Source organism: Conger conger, chromosome 6, assembly GCF_963514075.1.
Source record: "Conger conger chromosome 6, fConCon1.1, whole genome shotgun sequence".
NCBI lineage: Eukaryota > Metazoa > Chordata > Actinopteri > Anguilliformes > Congridae > Conger > Conger conger.
In genome coordinates, this window is record NC_083765.1 from 57,740,307 (window position 1) to 57,762,587 (window position 22,281).

Genomic DNA, 22,281 nt, shown 5'->3' on the forward strand with positions numbered 1-22,281 from the left:
TGAAATCTATTTGCTCTAAATGAGACATCCATCATTATAAAGACTGAACAGACTGAACAGGGGCATTCAATAAGAAAAAAAAAAAGAGCTACATAACTGTTCCCATGATAATGTGATAAACAGCTACAGCTCTCCATAATAGATTATTACTTTTGTTTACAATGTTTTGCAAGTGCTGAATAATTAATGCTTTACTACACAACAGTCCAAACTATGGCTCTAATAACTTAGTCATAGCATTTTCTTCGGTTTCTTGTTTGCTTGCAGTGGTGCCCAAACATTTTTCCGATGCGACCGCAAATTAATGTCTACAAATGTACACGACCCCCAACACCCCACCCACACACATCTTGTGCCTCACAACACTCTTTAGCCACGACTATATTAGATATACCACAACCACTCCTGCCTCAGTGCTTTAGTATAGTTGGGTTGTTGTAATGATAAATAGGCAGTGGCCATTTAATCAGCTTTGGAAAAGATTTTTAAAGATTTTCAGGTGACCCCCATCCTGAAATCAAGCGACCCAACATGGGGTCCTGACACACAATTTGGGAACTTCTGGCTCAGAGAATCTTGCCAAAAAAGGATTCAACTGAAAAAAAGTTCCCTGTTCGGAAAACAATGAGTGCGTTTACACTTAATACATTTGAGGCCAGACAAAACAGGAGGTTGTTTACAGGTCAATGTTAGCGGCTCAAATTCTGCCCTCATTGACTCCAGCAGCTGTCTTCCACAGTTCACCTGTCCCAAGGTATTGGGGGCCGTGGCTGCTGTGGCTGTACTGTACAAGTTGTGGCCTACATCGCTACGTGACAAGAAAACAGAGCAGCGTAATCTAGGACAGAGAGAAGACTCGGCTATATTTCCCCCGCTTTTCCCTCCGTCCAGATGTTAGCTGGTTTGCCTTCTGTCCGCTTGTGTTACGGTTAATCAGAGGCCGAATAGGCAGGGATAGCTATATTAGGTGCCTTATGAACCGGGCTCTTCCTGCATCTGCCATGGAAGGAAGCAGATTTAAGGTAAGCCAATCCACAAAAACATATTTTCTTGTGGGCACATTTAGCGTCTTCTGTATGTGAGCTAACGATTTTGGGGAATCGTTCTGGTTCAGGTAAAATGTGTCGCTAAGAAAATTATGGTAGTATCCCAGCAGTATGGGCTACTGTTTATCAAACTTAGATCTTAACAACAAGAAGTTACTCCAACTCCCAGGGTGCTGTTTTACTCCAGAGCATCTGCCTAGGTAAATATTGAGATGTACAAAATGTACACTAAACAAGTTTCTCTGAGAGGATGAGAAAATCATGCATGTCAATACTCACAACGACTTTGGTGATACTGGTCAATAATGATTTGTGGGATTTGCAGATTCTTTACTTGTATTATCATATCACCTATGTATGTGGACCGTGCTGTTCTATTTGTAATCATTTCAATATATGAGGTCTTTTGCTAAAGATAATGATTTGTTTCGAGTTGCTCAGGGTAGCAAGTGTTTATCTGGACTGGAAATGTTCAAATCCCGTTATGTTTTAAAATTGTATTTAGTCTAGCTTTGCTGCTTATCACAGTCAGGATTTTATAATATATGTAATAAAAACGTGTTATTTATATCAGTCCATTCAAAATATTCAACAGGGGGCCAACCTAACTACCATGATACTGTGTCCTTTATGTTCACAATGTATTAGTCAATTGGCCTATTTTTTACTCTATATATAACCTCAACTCAATGAACTTGTCATGATGGATAGGTTACAGTCACTTGGTTTCTCTCCATTATGTGAAAGGACAAAGTGCAACATTAGCAGTTGGACTGAACGGCCCTCATCTGGTACGTCTGTCTGCGGAATGCGTGATGAAGTACAGGCTACTGTATCGACTCCAATTATAACGCGCAGACGAGCCTCTGTGGGACCGGTGCCGCGCATGGTTTTCGCTGCGCCTGCATGAGGCACACGTCAAGGGTACGATGCCATACTTAGTCCTGCAGCTGCCGATGACCCACTTTCCGTTCGCCGAAGGAGCCAAAGACAAATGAAGGTGAAGAGCTTCAGAGAGGGCCTCAAGATTAATTGGTTTCCTTGCTCTACCTTTCCCACAGAAGCACGCGAAGAGAGGAGGAAATCAAGAACAAGCTCAGTGAAGGGGCTGAGACTACTCCTGTAAAAAGGATTTGGCAGCAATGAGTCTGAATTACTGAGGTGTTTTTTTTAATGATGCGCTTTTAAGATGCTCTATGATAACTAGCACTCTGTAGAGACATTCATTCTGTAAAACATCTTTAACATGTCTTTTCATTGGTATTGTATTGCTGGCCTGCTTTCAGACAGACAAGCAAGCAGGTAGGCAGGCCTGCAAACAAACAGACAGACAGGCAGGCAGACAGGCAGGCAGGCAGGCAGGCATGCATGCGGGCAGACAGACAGACAGACAGACATACTGACAGACAGACAGGCAGATAAACCGGCAGACAGACAAATAGACTGGCAGACAGATATCTCTCCTCAATGACAGAGTGAGCGTAACATGTAACATGTGCCAGTGGTACAGATTGAACGAACACTAAAGGCCGGCAGCTTGTCTGTGGTGGGCTGCTCTATGGATTCACCCAAAGGCCAGTCATTAGTGGGGCAGAGTCATGAATAAAAGAACAGGATTCCCCAAGCACTTTTACGTGTTTGGTGTGTCTTCTTCAGCATTTGGGAAAGATGCATCTCTCAAATCCTCTGTGCCTGTCCTCACTATCATTTTTTTCCCATGTCCTATATAATGTCCCACTTTGCAATTAGGTCTGTATTTAATGCAGGGCTATGCAGAGAGAAACAAGTGCAACTACAGTCTGTCAAAACTTGTCTTACAGTTCACCGCATGGTATGTACTTCTGTTTTGACAGGAGGGAGAAAGTGAATCTTTCTTCTTCTTTATTATCTCCTCCTCTATCATCTTCTCCTACTCCTCCTCTTCCTTCTTCTTCTTCTTCTTCTTCTTCTCCTTCTCCTCTTCTTCCTCGTTTTTTTTCTTCCTTAAATTTACCGTTCCAATGGGGCATTTCACATTTATATGCCTCGGCCAGTCCAAAAGAAGGTATATTGCTTTTTTTAATCTTTGCTTTTCCTACCCTATCTCATGCTATTTTCACTTTCAAAATTGACTTTAAAAAAAGTCCCAGGGGAGGCTTTTGCCTACATCTGCCATGGTTTCCTTTTCCTTTCCTTTTCCTTTTATTCCCCCTCCATTCTTTTATCAGTGCAGTTACTGCTATGTTTTGGTACAATGTCTTGTAATGCCACAGCTCTTGTTATGTATTCAGCGGATTGTCTCTACTCTAATTTTGTTTCAGCCTTCACTCCAGGTGTCTTAACATCAAATGACATCAAATCCTTCAGAAGCAAGGACAATATCAATCTTTGTGATTTCTATAGCAACAGGTTATTGAACAACAGACATACTTAAATACAGATCAACTGCAATTGAAAAACAAGCTGGGCTCATATGGGGTGTTAGAGCAAACAGGTTGGTCTCTTAAAAGCACTGACACATTTTCACACATATTTTAGACAAATGGAACAACATTTTCTCTTGTAACAGAGACATTGCTCACACAGTACAATAAGTTTACATGAATTGGCATGAACTAATGTATTTGTTAACATGAAATAATGACGTACAAATGCATTAATTCAGCATGAAATTTATTTTTCATTAGTTATATGTATGTATTTGCATGTATTTCTTAACTAAATGATATATAAGCAACATGAATATAAGATACAAATGATCGTATATTCCAGAAAACCATTGGATAAACATACATAACAATGAACAAATAAATTAAATACATGCTGTTGTCACCATGAATTGATGATGTAAATAGATTACCAAAGCTGTATAGATTAACTTCTCAGTAGTTACTTAGCAACATTATTGTAAAGTCTTATCGCTAATGTATTTTAGGTAACACCATTTCATCTTAATGCATTTCAATTTTAGGTCCAGTTGATAGTGAAGTGCCCTATTAACTGTGACTCAGAAACAAACATGATTAAAAATATAGCTGAAGTCACTAAGAACTGTCTATTCTTAGGTTTTCACGTTCAATAGACTTCCCCATTGAGTGCCTTCCATTATTACTTGGAGTTAGATCATGAAGGGTACTTCAGAATGATGTAAAAATGAAGAATGAATGTAATGCAATGTATCCACTTAAACCCACCTGACCACTAAGCAATACTTAAGAGTTCCAGTAGTGCAAAGGCAATGTTTGTCCTGCTATATTGCCGAGAATTACCAAAGTGCAGCGCACAGTTACTTAAAGTTTTATGCAACATTAATACATTTAGGACACAAATGGATGCAAAGCGCTCCCTCTCCCCTGTTGAGCTTGAGTGTGTTAGTGAGTATGTGTGTGAGTGAGTGAGTGAGTTACAAGCCAGGTCCACGAGGTGTTGTACATCTACAAATGGTTTTGCAAGCAACATTAAATGACTGGTTCTCTCTTCTGTATACATTTCCAACCATAGTATCTATTTTCTCCTAGTTTGGAGTACCAAAGTCAACCAGTCAACCAGCTGTGCCATGGAACCACTGAATTAGTGTTGATTGCCGCTGATGATGCAGACTTGCCTGCTGAAACCGGGCACCGATAGAGCTAATTCAGTGTTTGCAACAGTTGGCACTAGCAGCTAGAATTAAATATCATTCAGACGAGAAAAGAATGTGCACTGTCATTATTATGTTAAATGTATCTCATTTCTGACACTGTTTTATGTAAATGACGCCAGATTTGAAGTGTTTTCCTTTCAAGTAATTATCATCTCAACTGGAAAAAAGCCATCTGAAAATTCCAGCTAAGACCAGCTGGGATTCTAAGCTGGTTTAAGCTGGTTTAAAAAATGTTTTTGACACTTCCAACTCGTCAGAGCTGGTCTGTGGCTGGCCAAAAACTAGACAAACCTGGTCAAAGCTGGTTCAGCTGGCAGAGTAAGCGGGTGGTCAGCTAGGTGGTGGACTGTGGTGAATGTATAGGCTAGTCAGCTGGTTGACAAGCTAAAAGTGTTGAAAACACAGCTCAAGCCATCTCAACCAGCTTAGGTGGGTTTCAGCTGGAATGTTCAGCAGGGGAGACGATTAATGACATTGCATTGTTCCAAATCATTATGATCAATTCTCTAATCACTCCAGCACTGTTTTAGCTTTGGCTTAGAAGTTCACGACCAACACCTTTCTTAACTCGTTCTTTATAGAGTGAGGATATACATCCCCCATAATCACATATGAGCCATTCCATTAACCCAGCTTTCCCAGATAGAGTAGCAGACTGTTATTTACATACTAATAAAATAATGCAACTGGTGCATGACTCACAGAGCCAAGAAGTGACATATGCTGAATTTAACAGCAGGGCTTCCCTGGCGGTTTCCTACACTGACACAGATGTGCTCCTCCTAATCAAATTTGAACAGATTGTCTGGCGATGTCTTAGTCTCACAGGCAGTTATTCAAGAGGTTTGGTGAAGAGACAGGGAGAGAGGTCCCTCTTGGGTACTCCAAAATCATTGTACTTTATAATTACACCATGGATCAAACACTTTAGTCACAAACTGTAAATAATTTACTCTACCTGTATTGCACAGACATTGAGTGCAGAGTACCTGTCGTAATATGATATATAGTACTATATATAGTATATATATAATTGGTTAGTTATTGGTCTTTGATTGCCCTGATGAAAATTCCAGCTAAGACCAGCTAGGATTCTATACTAGTTTAAGATGGTTTGATCTGTGTTTTTGATGGTTCGACAGTTATTGCTGGTCTGTAGCTGGTCAAGCAGGTTAAGATGAGAGAGTAAGCTGGTATTGAAACTGGTGGACTAGCTGAATATATAGGGTGTTTTGCTGGTGAACAGCTGGTTGGCCAGATAAAAGTGCCCTGCTTGTTAAAGATGGAATTTATAGCAGGGTGGACAGATACCACAAAGAGGATTATGTTTTTTTCTTACGAAATTGAGCCAACAATTTTTAAATAATCTTTACACCAATGTTATATTTGAATATGAATCCTGAATGTAAACTATTTTTTAGACTTATTAAGTCTTCTGCTGCTGTAGCCTATCCACTTAGAGGTTTTACACTTTGTGTGTTCAGAGATGCTCTTCTGCATACCACTGTTGTAATGCGTGATTATTTGCATTACTGTCATTTTCCTGCCAATCTAGTCCTTGTACTTCACCATTCTGACATTTTGTCTGAAAAACAGCTGAACCTCTTGACCATGTCTGCATGTTTGTGTGCACTTAGTTGCTGACACATGATTGGCTGATATTTGTAGTTATTTGTATTAACAAGCTGGTGCACTGATCTACCTAATAAAGTCATCGCTGAGTGAATATGCTGGATATGAACCTTTGAGACACAAATATGTTGGAAATGGAGGAAGTTCAGACCTATTCTTAACTTTGAAAGTGAAATGAAAGTAAGCCAAGAATTATAACCTGTGTGTGTATGTACGAGTGTGCTGTGCTCATATTGAACAATGTCCTTTTTTTCTGTCTAAAGGTTGTAAGGCCCAGGCTTATTTCCTACAAATGTTGTAAATACACAGTGGGCATAAGTGTGGGGTCAGAGGGATGAGTAGATATTAACCTCTCTGCTCTCCGCTTGCGATGAGAAGATTACCTAGCTCTCACCTCGGCATGACATCCCAGCTATCTGAACACTCGAGCCGCGTCTGACAGACCTGGCCAGATGCTGCTGTGCCCTTTTCCTTGATTGTGGTCAGGATGACTCAAACACTTGAGGGTCAGTGTAACCCATATCTCTGTCGGTTCCTGGGTGATGCTTCAGTCATTATCTGCTCACTGGCTCACTTCACCCCCCTCCCCCCCTTCCCCAGAATGCTCACGCAGGAACAAAATACCGACAAAATATTGGGGGTCATTTCTGTTTCTATCTTTCATGGCATTGCATCAGGGCTGTTAGTAAATATTTTACTAGTAATTTTTGTAATGTCTCAAGAAAATACCCATGTTACCCATGCATGTAGTCAAGGGGAATACTCCGGAAGATATACAGTAGGTATGTCTTAAGAAATGTGCTGTTATAGAACAGAAATCTAATAACATTTTGATCTATAAATGAATACCTGTTGCATGATTTAAGTGGTGCAGAGAAGCACATGTTTTTTCCCGTGAGCAAGTCTCCAACCTGGGAACTGAACCCACACCCTTCCCAATTGGCTACTTCTCTATCCATTGCAAATTACAGCTGCGTAAAAATTGAAAGGCAGACATATTAAAGGTTCATCTCAACAACCACCTACGTTGCGGCCCACCTGTCTCTAGGAATTGGAATTCTACAAGAATGAGCTGAAAAGCTCTCATGTTTGCTTTAGTTTATTATTTTAGTTTGATGATTTCATTTATTATTTTTGCCCAGAGTGAGGAAGAAGGACAAACAGTTTTGTCAATGCCTATGTAGGTGTGCTCCCTCTTTCTATGTGAGAGTGAGCAAACACACACAGGTACAAACCCGGAACTGCCACACCTCCGTCCCATGGGGTTTCAGAGTATAGCGCCCCCTGGGGATTAGGGGGGAACATTTTATTGGTCCTTGAATTAGAAAATCGTTCCCTCAAACTCATATACTCATATACAATTCACGTATGTCAGCTGCGTTGGCTCTGCCTGAAATCATTCAAGTCAATGGAGGACCTCTGTAAAACTGCGGAAACACAACATCCCCTAATGCAAGATGGCTCTGCTGACCAGAGTGGAGGATGCCTCAACAAAATCCACACCTACCGTTGGGAGCGGGCCATTCAGAATCCGTCATTTTCAAGTACCACCGAAGAAGATGAAAAACAGTTATTATATGCTAAATGATATGCTTTCCTTGAATGGATTGCCTACCACTGCCTAAGAAACTATACTAATCTCATTAGTTAAAAATTTCACTAAATGTTTATACCATTATCCATCAATGTATTTTCTATCCATGACCACAATAAACAATTAATTGAAGACAGTAATAACTGAGAACCATGACATGAAATAGAAAATGATCAAGTGGTTCCTGTCAATATTTTCATTTATTGTAGCCATGGATAGAAAATGCATTGGTTTTATATGGCCCGAATACAATATGTGATCATGGCTGTGACTTTGACGTTCAGAGAGTAAAACATGCAGCAAATTACTGTAGGAGTACTTTTAAGGCTAATGAACATTGACATTTCTCACCTTCTAATTTCTTACATCTTTTTTTCTCTGAGAAGCTTCATACACATGACTCCAGGCCTGGTGTGTGTCTGTCATGAACTGGATTTGATGATCTCAGTCATTTTGACAGAGCTTGCAGAAGGCATGATAATTCAAAGGAGCATGTCAATTGAAAAGTGCAATCAAGCCTATTGTGCAGGACACAGTTTCAGCATGCAATAGATGATGGTGCTCGTCTCCTAGTGGCAAGGCATAACAAAATGCAGAGGGGAAAATAGGGCAGGGTCTACAATGCCTGACTGATGCAACCTCATTGCAAAAGTGATATGACCTAGCTTTTCAAATGCAGGAGAAGAAAAATGATATGCGCTAAAATAATGACCAATAAATAACGCTTCAATTATGTTTCATTTGACCTGTAACTGTAACTGTATAAAATCTAAGAAAACTGTATAAAATGTGAGAAAATATAGAACCAATTTTATTTTTATCTCAGATATATTTGCAGATGATTCTGGTGGCACTTTACCATACAGGTGGCAAACTTTCACTTACTGTACCTTAGGTTAAAATGATAAAGGAACATTTTTCACAGATTTTTCATATTTATGGATAAAAGGCATTGTGGAAGCAATAAGAAGGCAACAACCAAAGTGTCAAAATATTTATATTACAATAATTGTGTGTTTATTTAAACTCTTGGGCTGAAGTAGACCGCAAACATAAAAGCGGTCATAAAATCTTAACATAATAGGAGGGTTAAGTAACTGCATGTTAAATTCTCACTATTTGGGACCGTTGAAATGTACCTGATCATTTAGGACCATGGATGTGCAGCAGTATTTTAAAATGCTGTACAGGGAATATTAGTGAATATTAGTTTCAGTCTGAGGCTGTGGAAAACACTGAAATTACAAATCACAGCAGTTATGTAACATTAAACATTAGCAGATAAATAGTTAAGGAAATAGTATCAATAATAATAAAATGTATTGCAGCAGAGGTATATTTAAAATGATAAATGAAAGTGGTGAATGTTGTGTGCACAGTTCAAATGAAAATTTTAAGGTTGTAAAAGCTTTGATTATATCTGATTGTAATCACTTGATTAAGTATTTTATGTCACTGATGACAAAGAGAGGCATCTTTCTGAGTCAAACTAACAGTAGTTACAACTGATGTGTTGTATTTCATTTTGAGTAAAATGTGGAAATATTTCTTCAGTTGTATCGTGGAATTCACTCAGTGATGTTGCAGTGCCATTTTTCTTCTGGCTGAAATCTAAGTGTCAAGCCAAGCCTGTACATTTGCTTGGAATCAAAATTGAGTTGTGAGTTAGTGAGTTGGTTTTCTAGAACCAGTATATTGTTGAGTGAATATGAATGGATAAACAAAGGTTAATAACTCAGTAGCTTCATTCAATGTATAGATACATTGTTGGTTGATTTTTTTCACCTGTTGAGCCAGTGCAAGGTATTCATTTCTAAGCAGCCTTGTAAAATCTATGGAAAGCATTATGTTTAAAATGTAATTGGCTGTTCCATTTGTAGAATTTGTTTATAACCAAAGGTTTTCATTAATTTGGATCAGTTGAATCTTAAACTGACTGTGAAGGTAAATCTGTGAATGACATAAAAAGGGCCCTGACCCAATGGCCAATAAATGTTTTAGTCTCATGCTGAAATATGCTATTATAGTTATTTACATTACTTTAAACAGATATTTGGTGGATGTGTGCTGGATACCTCCCTTCGTGACAATGTATGGTTATTTCAACTATTTCCAGGTACTTTAAATATTGATTTTGTGCAAGGGTCTGCAGTACATACTGTACCGTACTTCTGTTGAAGTCGGCTAGAAAATGTAATATCTCTGCCATTCATCATGATGTGGAACATTTGTATAGTGTAAAGTAAATGCATTATTTGTGATTAAATGCCACTGGAACATTTTCACTCAAGAACTCAAGGCAGATACTGTTGACTGAAACACATACTTTTCATCTTCTGTTCATTTTACATTCCATCCATGTTCACTAACCTTCCTTTCATTCTTGCCATATTAGATCAACTAATGTTTTTTTTAGAAATGTAACAATGGGTCACTTCATAGTTATTTGAAGATGGAGGTATACTTTATTGAACTCTATGGGGTCATTTGTCTTCTATATTTGAACCATCCTAGCCTTGTGTTGGTTAGGCAATGTTGCTCTGATGTGGAAAGAGATGCCAAGGTTCACTTCCTATCCAGGGCAAGTCAGTTCCTCACCTCAATATTAATCACCAAGTGTGCGAGGAGCAGCCTGTAGCCTAGTGGGCTAGGTACATGACTGGGACCTGGAAGGTTGGTAGTTCAATCCCCTGTGTAGCCATGATAAGATCTGCACAGCTGCTGAGGCCTTTAGTCCCCTATTGCTCTGGGGGGCTTGCCCCCTGCCTAATCTAATCATCTGTAATTTACTTTGGATAACAGAACCAGCTAAAAAGCAAGTTATTATTAATGTATTCAAGTCAGAGTTGGACAGCAGTGCACTGTACTTGTTGCTATGCACATACATCAGTGAGCGCTTTATTAGGTATTTATTAGACTTATTTTTTAGACTTATTAAGTCATCTTATGGGGTGACATCGGCTCAGGCGGTGAGAGCAGTCGTCTCGCAGTCGGAGGGTTGCCGGTTCACATTGGGCGTGACACCTAAGACACCTAACCCTTAAATGCTCCTGACAAGCTGGTTGGTGCCCTGCCTGGCAACCAATCACCGTTGGTGTGTGTGTATGAATGGGTGAATGAAAAGCATCAATTGTACAGCACTTTGGCAATGTAGGGAGTCTATCCACTTTTGATGCATTGTGTGTTCAGAGATGCTCTTCTGCATACATGCATGCTATTTGTGTTACTGTCACCTTCTTGTCAGCTTTGACCAGTCTGGCCCTTCTCCTCTGACCTCTCTCATTAACAGCGTGTTTTTGCCCACAGAACTGCCGCTCACTGGATGCTTTTTTATTTTTTGCACCATTCTCTGCAGACTCTTTCTGATATTCAGAAACCACTCTGTCTGGCACCAACAATCGATGGTCGAAGTCACTTAGATCGCAATTATTCCCCATTCTGATTAAATATTTGCATTAATATGCTGGTGTACAGTTCTAATTAATCAAGTGCTCACTGAGTGTATTAGTAAGGGGCCAATCCTTACTTGTTTGTGATTATGAAAATTCAGATTTCTTTATGTCATATGTCTGCCATTTTCACGTCATCTGCCGGCCATTTTTATATGGCACATGGCTGTTTTCTCTTACATAAGAGCTTCATACAGTGCTTCCCTCTTCTTTCAGTCATACAGGCTCCCATACCCAGTTCCAGCTCAAGTAACAGAACAGGTGCAGCTATCCAGCATTACATTTTCTTATCTGTATTTTCTGTGGTTTTCAAGAGGAGTCATTTAACTCGAAGTGTCGCCTCGAGGAAGCTCAATAAAAAAATGCATTATTTAAAAGAATTTGGGATGAAATGGGATGGGCTGAGCGCATTTGTTTTCAGAACGAGAAAACCTTTTTTTCCTTTTGCATTATTCAGAATGCATCATCAGAGATGTTTATCGACGTGAAGTAAGTGCATCCCGGCTTTAATTAGAGAGTTACTGATGACTAGTCTGACTCGCTCTCGTTGTCATGGTGAAGAAGACTCCCCTGTACCCCTGTTCCCTGAGCGCTGGATGGCACTGAGGCCAGCAGCTGCAACGCACAGTCAAAGACGAACAAAACAGGGCGACCATTATGCACACCTGACACAGATTATAGACCGTGACGACAATCATACAAGAACAACCATATAGGATCGAATCTCTGTCAAGGTTGTTTGTGACAAGTACTCTGAGGCTTGTCTGACATACAGTTACATTTCACGGCGTATTATCTGAGAAATATATCTGCCAAGGATAGCATTTTCAATTTGGCAAAGGTCGATATGTGATTAGGACGAGCTGTAAAGAAATACGATAAAATATGCTCGCGCTTCGAGAAAGTAACAATGTAATAGGCTTGATATTTTGTAGCTGAACAGAAATAGACGACCGGCTATGATGCAACCTACTTTCCGAGGCAGTAAGAGAAAAATGTTGTGTCAGTATTCTACACTCCATAGTGCGATGTAAAATAGGGACCGGTAAGATACACATGTTACTCTTTAAACAAGGAAACCTCGCTAAACATGAGAAATCAGGGCGTGCACATCTGCATTCTGTGCAAGAATAGAATCAAAAAATGCCAAAACAGTCATTAGAAATACATGGCCTTCGATGACAAGTTTAGAGTCACGGTGCCCCTATAGGTCTACAAATTAATTCCACATTTACGCTGTCGCAAAAACCCACGGTGCCTGCCTCAGCTGGGTTGTCAATTTTACATTAATAGCCATGGGATGAGATAAACAAGAATGACACTGTTGCCAAGCTAAATGTTAATTTCACCATATACGTAGCAAAGGCTGTTGCCATGGTGAGTCCATTTGCGCAAGTTGTGTCTTAGCTTTCCGGCCTCAAAACGGTTTCATAGGAGGACGAGGAATGTGCGCATACAGAAAACTGCTTATTTCTGAGGGCCTGACCAGAAACAGACTCTACATCATGGGGATTAAGTGGAGGCGTTCACTGTGGAGAATGCGCCATTTCAAAGCAGCTAGCGTGACCACAGATTAACCCTTCACGGATCAAAGGAGCTGATTCCGGTTATGGATGCGGCAGTGTTTAATTAGGAGCAATCACACTGGGAATCTATTACGCAACTTAATGGCTCCTCAAATTCTACCATTAGACATTCGATGCATTCACCGTATACGTAGTGTACAGTGGGCTACTGAGCGGCTTATCCTGTTAAGGCTCTGTTTCAGTACATTGATGGGCTCCACACTGTGGCCAGCAGTTGCACCGGGCAACATGAACTCAGTGGTAGCATTACCAGGGAAGTCGGGGTGATGATTTCTCATTGATCACCAGTGACCCCTGCTGGTCAGTCTTGAGTTGTGCATGAAGCGTTTTCCTTCCACTGTTGCCTGTGCAAGCCCAACTTGTTGACCGCAGTGTGGAAAGAGGCGTTGTAACATTGCAGACTGTACTGAAGAGGGGAGCTCATGTACTCTCAGAAATGAAGGTACAAAAAGTGCCTAAAAAATAACAAATTGTACCAGCAATACATAATACATGTTTACCTTTTTTTGGAAAACATACTAATTTGTACCCAAAGAGAACATATTGTACTTTTGGGGTACATTCGGGAAATTTGATCCTCAAAGAACAAAATTGTACCTATAAATTAGCATAAGAAATACTATATTGCGCAAACCTCAATGTGTAACCATTACACAGCTGTTGTGTTACAATTTTCATTTTTGGATCTTTTTCTATGTTCTTCTGGCTGCAGAATAGCCTCCAACTTCTATTTATTTATTCATTTATTCATTTTCATGAGGCTTCACATGTACGCCATATGAGGAGGAGCATTCTGGAAGCTTCTGTTGCCCCCGAGGAGATGGAGCAGATGGGTGTCTGCTACAATGGCTATCCGGCACTAGTCAGAGAAAACCTCATTCATCACCAGAAGCCTTTTGGGGCCTATGTCAACACTATGTTCCACCAAAGGAATAGATGACACATTTTTCTAGTGAGCTATTCCAAACACCTCTCCACACCCTCATTGCAAACAAGAGGGGCTTTGGTTCACCTGAGCTTTTTTCTGAAACAGAATCTCTTACTTGCAGTCCTTTTGGACATTTCAAACAACATTTTTATGGAGCCTCATATACAGTCCATTAAAGGGAAATTGCAAAGAGATATACATTCTTTCCGGTTGTTACTTTTTGTGTAGAAAGACTTGGATGGATTTATAAATGATTGATACCTAGCATTATGGACATTTTTATTCTGCCCTTTTATTCTGCTAACATTCCCATTGACTTTGAATTTAAACATGCCAAATCCACCGCACGCCCAGGCTTAATCAATATACAGACAACAAACAATCTTCAGAATATAATTAAGTATTCGATCCGTCTTAGCAAAGCAAACTCAGTCCATGATATGTCATAAAGGGAAATATGAGCAATAGATTTTTTTATTCCCTTCGTTTATGGCCGTGAGGACGATACATTTTGTTATTTCTGCCATACAGCACCTGAGGCTTTTTCGATAAACAGGTATGAATTTTAAGCGCCGCCCCCCTGAAGCTTTTGCCTGGAGCTAGCCGTCAGGTGCACGGTTCATAATCAAACTGTTTTTCCCCTCTTTGCCTGACTCCCAACCCTGTCGGACGGACAGTGTGCGCACAGCGTCGAGTGTCAGTATTGCATATTGAATTACGCTTCGGAGTTGACTCTTGGAGCTCCGCTGAAACCTTCGTTTCCCCTGTCATCTCATGCCCAGCGCTCCGTGGTGGTCGGGGGAAGTTCTTTTCGCCCACAGTCAGCCACGGCTTTCAAACGCGAAGCCTATGACGGTTGTTGGCGGCACAAACCTTTCTCTATAAAAAGGACGGTGAAACATTCAAGGTAAGAGATGCTGGTTTGTTATTACGAAGTGTAATTTCTCTGTGTTCGTGCAACTTCCACTACGCGCTATTTTATGTGAATGCAGGTGTTAAACTCCACAATTGCCATGAAATAAAAGGAAACGAAACGAAAGTTAATCACATATAAACCGAAGACAGTTTAAGTCTAAGGGATAGGTGTGCATGTTAATCTATATATCTCAGAGTAATTTGGGTGAGAGTACCAGCGACTTTTACTTGGACAGCACACGTGGCCACATCAAAACATTGGAGAGGGCATTGAGAATATGATTTTTTTATTATTATTATTAACTAACAGAAGACAATGGCACAGACAATCACAAACCTTTTCTGCATGAGATCTTGGATCATTTATCTTCATCTGCGCCACGCATCCAGCAGGTCCACGAGGGAGCCACTTTTTTACCCATCCATACCGCCGTTACAAGCTTAGCCTTAAATTAAAATTATTTTAAATGGTTCCTTTACTGAACGGTTGCTTATACATATTGCTAACATTGATGTTCTGCTCATTTATTAGCTTAAAAAACGATTCATGGTCATTGTTTTGGCCACTTGAGGTCAATGAGGTGATGCCTCATTGAAAATTTAAATAAATCCGGTTGGATGTCCTCTCCTCTGTATCTTCACTTGTTGAGTCATGCAATTGATGCGACTTTGGGAGAAAACTTATTGCAGCTCACACAACCGTAACAGGAGGAGTCTGATACCCATCTTTGCTACCTTTCAAAACAGGGCTTCCCCAGTTTCTGTATTGTAGCAACAACAGCCAGCAAAAAAACATGTTTGGACATTAAATAATTATGTTTATTAACAATTTCTGACATGAATATAACTATAAGGTTGCCGAAATATAATCCTATTATATACTGCATTCCTTTCATTACATTATTGGCATTTGGCAGAAACTCTTATCCAGAGCCACATTCATAGACTTCTCATTAATCCATATAAGTTCACATTAATATTAATAAAGCTGCAAATAGCCATTAAGTTTGATTATTATAATTCCAGCAAATGTCTGTTTCTGGTCATTTAGTGCTGATATTTGTTTTGACGTCACTGATATTAACATTTATAATCACCTTGTACATACAGTATACCATAACCAATGGTGAGGAAACTACAGCCATTCTTATTGCAGCTCTTATTGTGGGACTCATAGCACATTGATTCCTGACACCTTTGTATTCATGGTGGAATAATACCATGGATATCGTCATTCATGTTACACAAATGTTGGCAGGGCATTTTAATACAGCATGTTATAGTTTTCATTGCTTTGATAAAGATGAAAAAGAGTACACTCCCTGTGAAACACTTCAACTTCCCTGTCAACTGCATTAAGGCATGCACTGTATGTTTGCCAGGGTGGAAGCTACGAACTTTGACTGAGAACTCATTTGTTGTGAAATGAAGAAAAAAGTTTTTTTTGGACCAGACCCATCCCAAATGCTGCCTGGATAGTCATTGATAGCAGCTTAGCAGTTCATGGGGCGCATATTCTGAGTCATGTTGGATATTAATACCCTATAGGGCTTGTGAATTGTGTTTGGGCAGATGGATTCACACTGTGTGGAGACAACTCCTCTCTTTTTTTGGTGAGCAAGTGAAGAAAATAATATTTTACTCATTTCATTTGTTGCATCATATGTCATTTATTCAGCTGTGAATGTTTAGCTTCATACAGTAGTATCGTGAACCATGAGGGCATTTGCGTTTTTAAACACATACATTTTGGTTGGTTGATTATCTTGAATAGTCTTTTAGGTTACAGTGTTTTACATTTGGATTGCTGGTTACAATACCAGACATAGCATCCATGTGTAAATATATAAATATCTGTAAATATGTGTGGAACCCAAGCACCCTGATAAAATGGTGCTATATTATTGAACAAAATGAAGACACGTTTTTCTTTACTCTCATTTCATTTCTCTGATCTTTGGCTCCTGACTGGGCCATAATTGCTCTACACAACCACACAATCCCATATTTTATCACGTCCCTGCATGCATCTGTCAGACCCATGGTCACACACCCTGCTCTCGGAACGGACAGTCATTTCCTTGTTTTAAAAGAGGAATACTGGAAGGATTTACCAGGGGGCTAGACCCGTGTACTAAATAATTGAATTTAACTGGTCAGGTTCAATTACAAGAATGTAAATTATTCAATTTTATAATAAATGATCGCAATAACCTAAAATATCTGTGAGAACAGTATACCACCAAAACAGCTGAAGATTCAGGTGAATGGGCCAACTCAAAAAACTGGCCAGCGTACTCATGTGCAGTTGTACAGTTCATGAAGAATTAATGGGTATCTCTTTAAGAGCAGCCTGCTAACAGTGGTCTGTGTGGGTTCCTTTACAGTCATATATCAAAGGGTGCTTCTGCACTTCCACAATTCATTTATGAAGGGCCACAATAATAGCCCTGTTCGCCCACGCATGCTCTACCTTCATTGGACGGAACAGAAAGGGAGAGAAAGTGAAATTCAGTGTGTAGCCAATGAGATTAAAGGTGGGATGAACTACAGTGGAGGATGAAGCAAGGCAGTTTTGTTAGCGTTGTCCATCCGGATCATGTACAGCACTTGGTGGAGCACAGTCGATACTGATAATAGAACGGATAATAGAATACTAGGCTATATTTTTGTGGAGTTCATCCATGATTATTGTGTTGTAGTTTGCCCACATTAGCATCCCTCCTCAATTACCAGCAGTATTTCTTATCTGTGGTGCTGGTAGGAGGAAGGGATAAGGAATTTGTTTTGCCAACATCTAACTTTGGGCCAAACCCAAGGATCTACACAGCAATAAACCCACTGTGGTCAGCCAGAGAAATTGGGAAATTAATGCTTTTATACAGCTCCCATGAGGGAATAGTGTGCCATAGTGTATTGGCAATTGTTTCAACTGACATTCGGAGCTGGAGATGGAGGTGCTCAAGTACATTTGCATTTCTTTAGGCCTTATTGTGGCATACATTGTGTGTGGGTCTTCGGTTATGGGGTTATTGTTGTCTCATAAATCATTAAATGAATAACATGTACTTTACACAAATACAATGACATTCAGAAATATTTTTGTATCTTGTAAGCAAAAAATAGGTTAATTTGCACAAATCTCTTCAGAACAACCCAATGTAAGTGTTTTTTTTTCTGTACAGATTCAGCAATGTATTTTCAATTCATTTGACAATGACTCGATGTGCATTTACACATTGAACTGTGAATTCACTGTTCACGCTTCTTCCTTCTTCCTTCTTAATAGCTATGTTCTGTACAATTTTTTGTGCCAAATACCCCAAAACAAGGGTCAGCCACACAGAGCAATCTGTGTTCCATTTTATTTTTTATAACTTCAACTCCAGCTACAACTAATGGGGCTTGGCTTCCGAATGCGGATCTAACTATGTCTTGGTAGACCGCAAAAATGGGTGAGTGTTGTGGGATTTGGCATCTGCACGAAGGGGTTCATTATTAACATTCTTAAAAGTAATTTGAACTAGTAATATTGGCCTGACCTGGGAACCAGTCGCCAAAGAGGCAAAACTGCGCATTTGTGATTGATTAGTAGATTGTAGGCTGCAGCTACCATTAATGTTGAGCCCTGCAATGTAATGTGTGTTGATGATATGACTGTGTTGTTAGATACACACTCAGTGACCACTTTACACCTTTCTAGTACTGGGTATGACCTCCCCTTGGCCCTACAACAGCCTGAATTCTTCATGGCATAGATTCAGTAAGATGCTGGAAATATTCCTTAGAGATTCTGGTCCATGTTGACAGAATAGCATCACACAGTTGTTCACAGTTGCTAGGATGTCTTGGCTGCAGTAGACTCAGTGAAAAGAAAAACTATTTTGGATGAAAAGCACATCTTGCTGTCATGAATGTCTCAAAAATCCACAAATGAATTAAAGTGATTCCACATGTGCCAGGTGTGAATGTGAATTTAATTAAAATACATCATTAGGATATGATTAGGAGAGATTTGTTTGTGAGTACAACATTTTTGAGAATCTCATTTTATCTGTGTATATTTATATTATTGATATTATTCATTTGATTTATGACACAGTAAAAAGCCCACATACTGTAGACAGAACTGGTTTTAAGAACAAATGTTATTTTACCACAGATTGACTATATGTTAACAAGATTGTGAGCTCCGTGTTATAATATTGTTGAATATAGAACTGACCTGATTTGCTGACAAAGTATTAATATTAATGAGGAAGTAAGGTTAAAAACAGAACATCCATAGGTAGCATAACAGTGCAAACAGTACCAGTGCTTCTTGGCAACAATCTTGAATAAAGAATTATGGAGGGAGAATCAACCATTTTGTTTATAAATATTGGATATACAATCAGTGAGCACTTTATGTATGTATTTATTAGACTTGTTTTGTTAGACTTATTAAGTCTTCTGCTGCTGTAGCCTATCCACTAAGAGATTTGATGCATTGTGTGTTCAGAGATGCTCTTTTGCATACCACTATTGTAATGTGTAGTTATTTGCGTTACTGTCATCTTCTTGTCAGCTTTGACCAGCCTGGCCCTTCTCCTCTGACCTCTCTTATTAGCAACGTGTTTTTGCCCACAGATCTGCTGATCACTAGATGTTTTTCTTTTTTTGCACCATTCTTTGCCAACTTTAGAGACTGCTGCGCGTGAAAATCCCAGGAGATCCGTTTCTGAGATACTCAAACCACTCTGTCTGGTACGAACAATCATTCCATGGTCAAAGTCACTTAGATCACATTTCTTCCCCATTCTGACATTTGGTCTGAAATGCAGCTGAACCTCTTGACCATGTCGGCATGCTTTTATGCATTTAGTTACTGCCACATGATTGGCTGATTAAATACTTGCATTATCAAGCTGGTGTGCAGGTCTACCTAATAAATTACTCACCGAGTGTATGTTGCTAAAGTAAATAGTGAAGTAACACATAGAGAGTGCCTATGATAATGTTGGCTTATTGATATTTCTCAATCTCAGCCAGTTAACTCTTTCCAAATCACCAAAAGGTCCCTATTTCTCTAACTTGTTTCATCCTTGCTTGGCTACTCTGTTTTGAGGACCATCTGGAGTCCAGTAGAAAGCTGTATGAGTGGCACCTACTCACTATGGTTGATTTGACCCGGTTTAAAGATGCTCAGTGTCTTTTTAAACCGTTATCCAGATTTTTTTCCTTATTGCAACATTATCACAGTTGTTTTGGAAACTCCTTGGTCTTCATGGATGAATCTTGGCTTGTAATTCACTACCTGCTTGAGGGATCTGACACAGACAGATGTATTTCATTTCATTTGTTCTTGTTCAATGAACTGAGACACCCACACTCCAAAAATCTTTTTATTTCAAAAAGAAAAATAAGTGATAAAGGAAATCTACACTCTTTTATTTGTCAAACAGTTCAACAGGAAATACAGTTGGCAAATCAAAGAAAATTGGTGATGATGACAGGCAAGATAAAGATATAGACATACTGTAGGTTTGTTGATGTGTGTGTAGGTGTGTCTGCGTGCTTGTGTGTGTGTGTGTGTGTGTGTGTGTGTGTGTGTACATGTTAAAAGTAAGACTTCCTTCACCAGTTTCCCTCATGTTGGGTCAAAGGTTGGAGGAACAGCCTTTTTCAAGGCAGAGACTAGGTGTTATGGTGCAGCTTCCACTTATTAATCATTGAGCCAGCACTGCTTTAATATGTAAGATGTTCTTATTACATTCGAAAATGTCACAATACTAGTGGTAAACAACAGCGTATCATGTGTGGGGCTTTGAGAATCACTTTCAGCGTAATATGTACCAGAACAACATGCAGGTAGACATTTCACAACAAAATTATGTCAGCATTTCCTGAGGCAGAGGTACTGAAATATTTACAATGGATTTATTTTTAAACTTCATCCACCATTACATAATAACTTCCGTATGTTTATTGTTCAGCTTGTTGGTGCTGTGTAGACAGCCCAGCCCACACCATGCAATCTCAAACATATTTAATTGACTGATATGCAGGAGGGAAGTGCCTGGCACTGGTTCTTGTTCGGCTGCCTTTGTCACCTGCAGCTCCCTGTCCTCGCTCGCTCTACGCCCGGTCGTCTAACCGACTTCTCGCTAGCACATCGCTGCCAAAGATGGTAATTCACACATATACCCACCGGCCCACACGATCAGACCAACAGGCCCACACAGTGCACTGAAACGTACTCTCGCTATGCTTTTCTTAGCACATACTGTAGTAGGCTGTTTGTGCTAGGACAGGAATGGATGCAGATATTTTTGTATTCTAAAAACAATGAACAATTTTTGGGTGACCTGACTAGTGCAGGTTCCTGGATTTATTCTGTATTTATCAGTCAATGAGAAACGTGACTTATGTTTTAAAAAAAATGTTTCCTGTTGGCTAGGTAGTCTGTTGTTGACACAGCTCTCCAAGGTTCAGATCAATAATAATGACCATAGGTGAGATGAGTGATTTGCAGAGGAATCCAGCTCAGTCATGGTCAAACTAATTTTGTGCCTGGCAGTCAGTAGATTAATTAATCTGGCAGTGGTATTAAAACACAACACCTTGGGACTTTGATGATTGGCTCTTAATTGACCTGACAGTTAAGGATGGTCACCGTAAATTGATTCTGAGGTTTACATGTCTTCACAAATAGCCTGCATAATGCAGGACAATTGCAAGCAAATCAATTTCAGAAGATCAATAAATCAACTTTGAGATGAATCCTAAGTACGCTGGTGTATATTGACATTACAGGTGCCAAGTGAGGGAGGGTAAATGTCAGATGACCCCTGAATAATTACGCAATATTATCATCATTGTTCAAAGAAGTATGTACATATTTATGTTCATGTAATATTACAATCATCATGTGAGAGTTGAGTAGGTAAATGGTCCTTCCTCAAATGGTTACACATGAACACATACTCAAGTGTATTTTCAAAAATGCTCATAGCTACCAACATTTATTGTGTCAACATAGATTTTGACAGAGTTAGGTACGCTAAATGCAAGGATAAACAAATATTCACCCGTTTTTAAGGTACGCAAGCACAGTTATTAACTTGCAGAATTGATAGTGCTAGCTAGTTAATTGTATTTATTGTATGGTCAGTGCAAAGCCATTTGAAGAGTGGTTCCATTACTGTGTTCAAAATTGCTAATGCTAGCTGATTTCACTTTCTAGAGGTTTGAAAAAATATAACATTTCAGTTATAGTGTATATTGATTTAACTGGCACTGACAATGTTTGTTTTGATGATTAATGTCAACAGGGATGTATGCCTTTGCTGTTAAGTGCAGTTAATTAGTTAGAAATTATCACTAGTCCAGTGGATTGCATGTTCTGTTGTGCATGAAACTGATATAATCTGATATAATAATAAAAACGGTTTTTAGTATTTCTCTGGCAAAGCAGAAAACTTAAAGGTTTGGGTCACAACCTTCATTAAAACAGCTATTGTGGTGGAC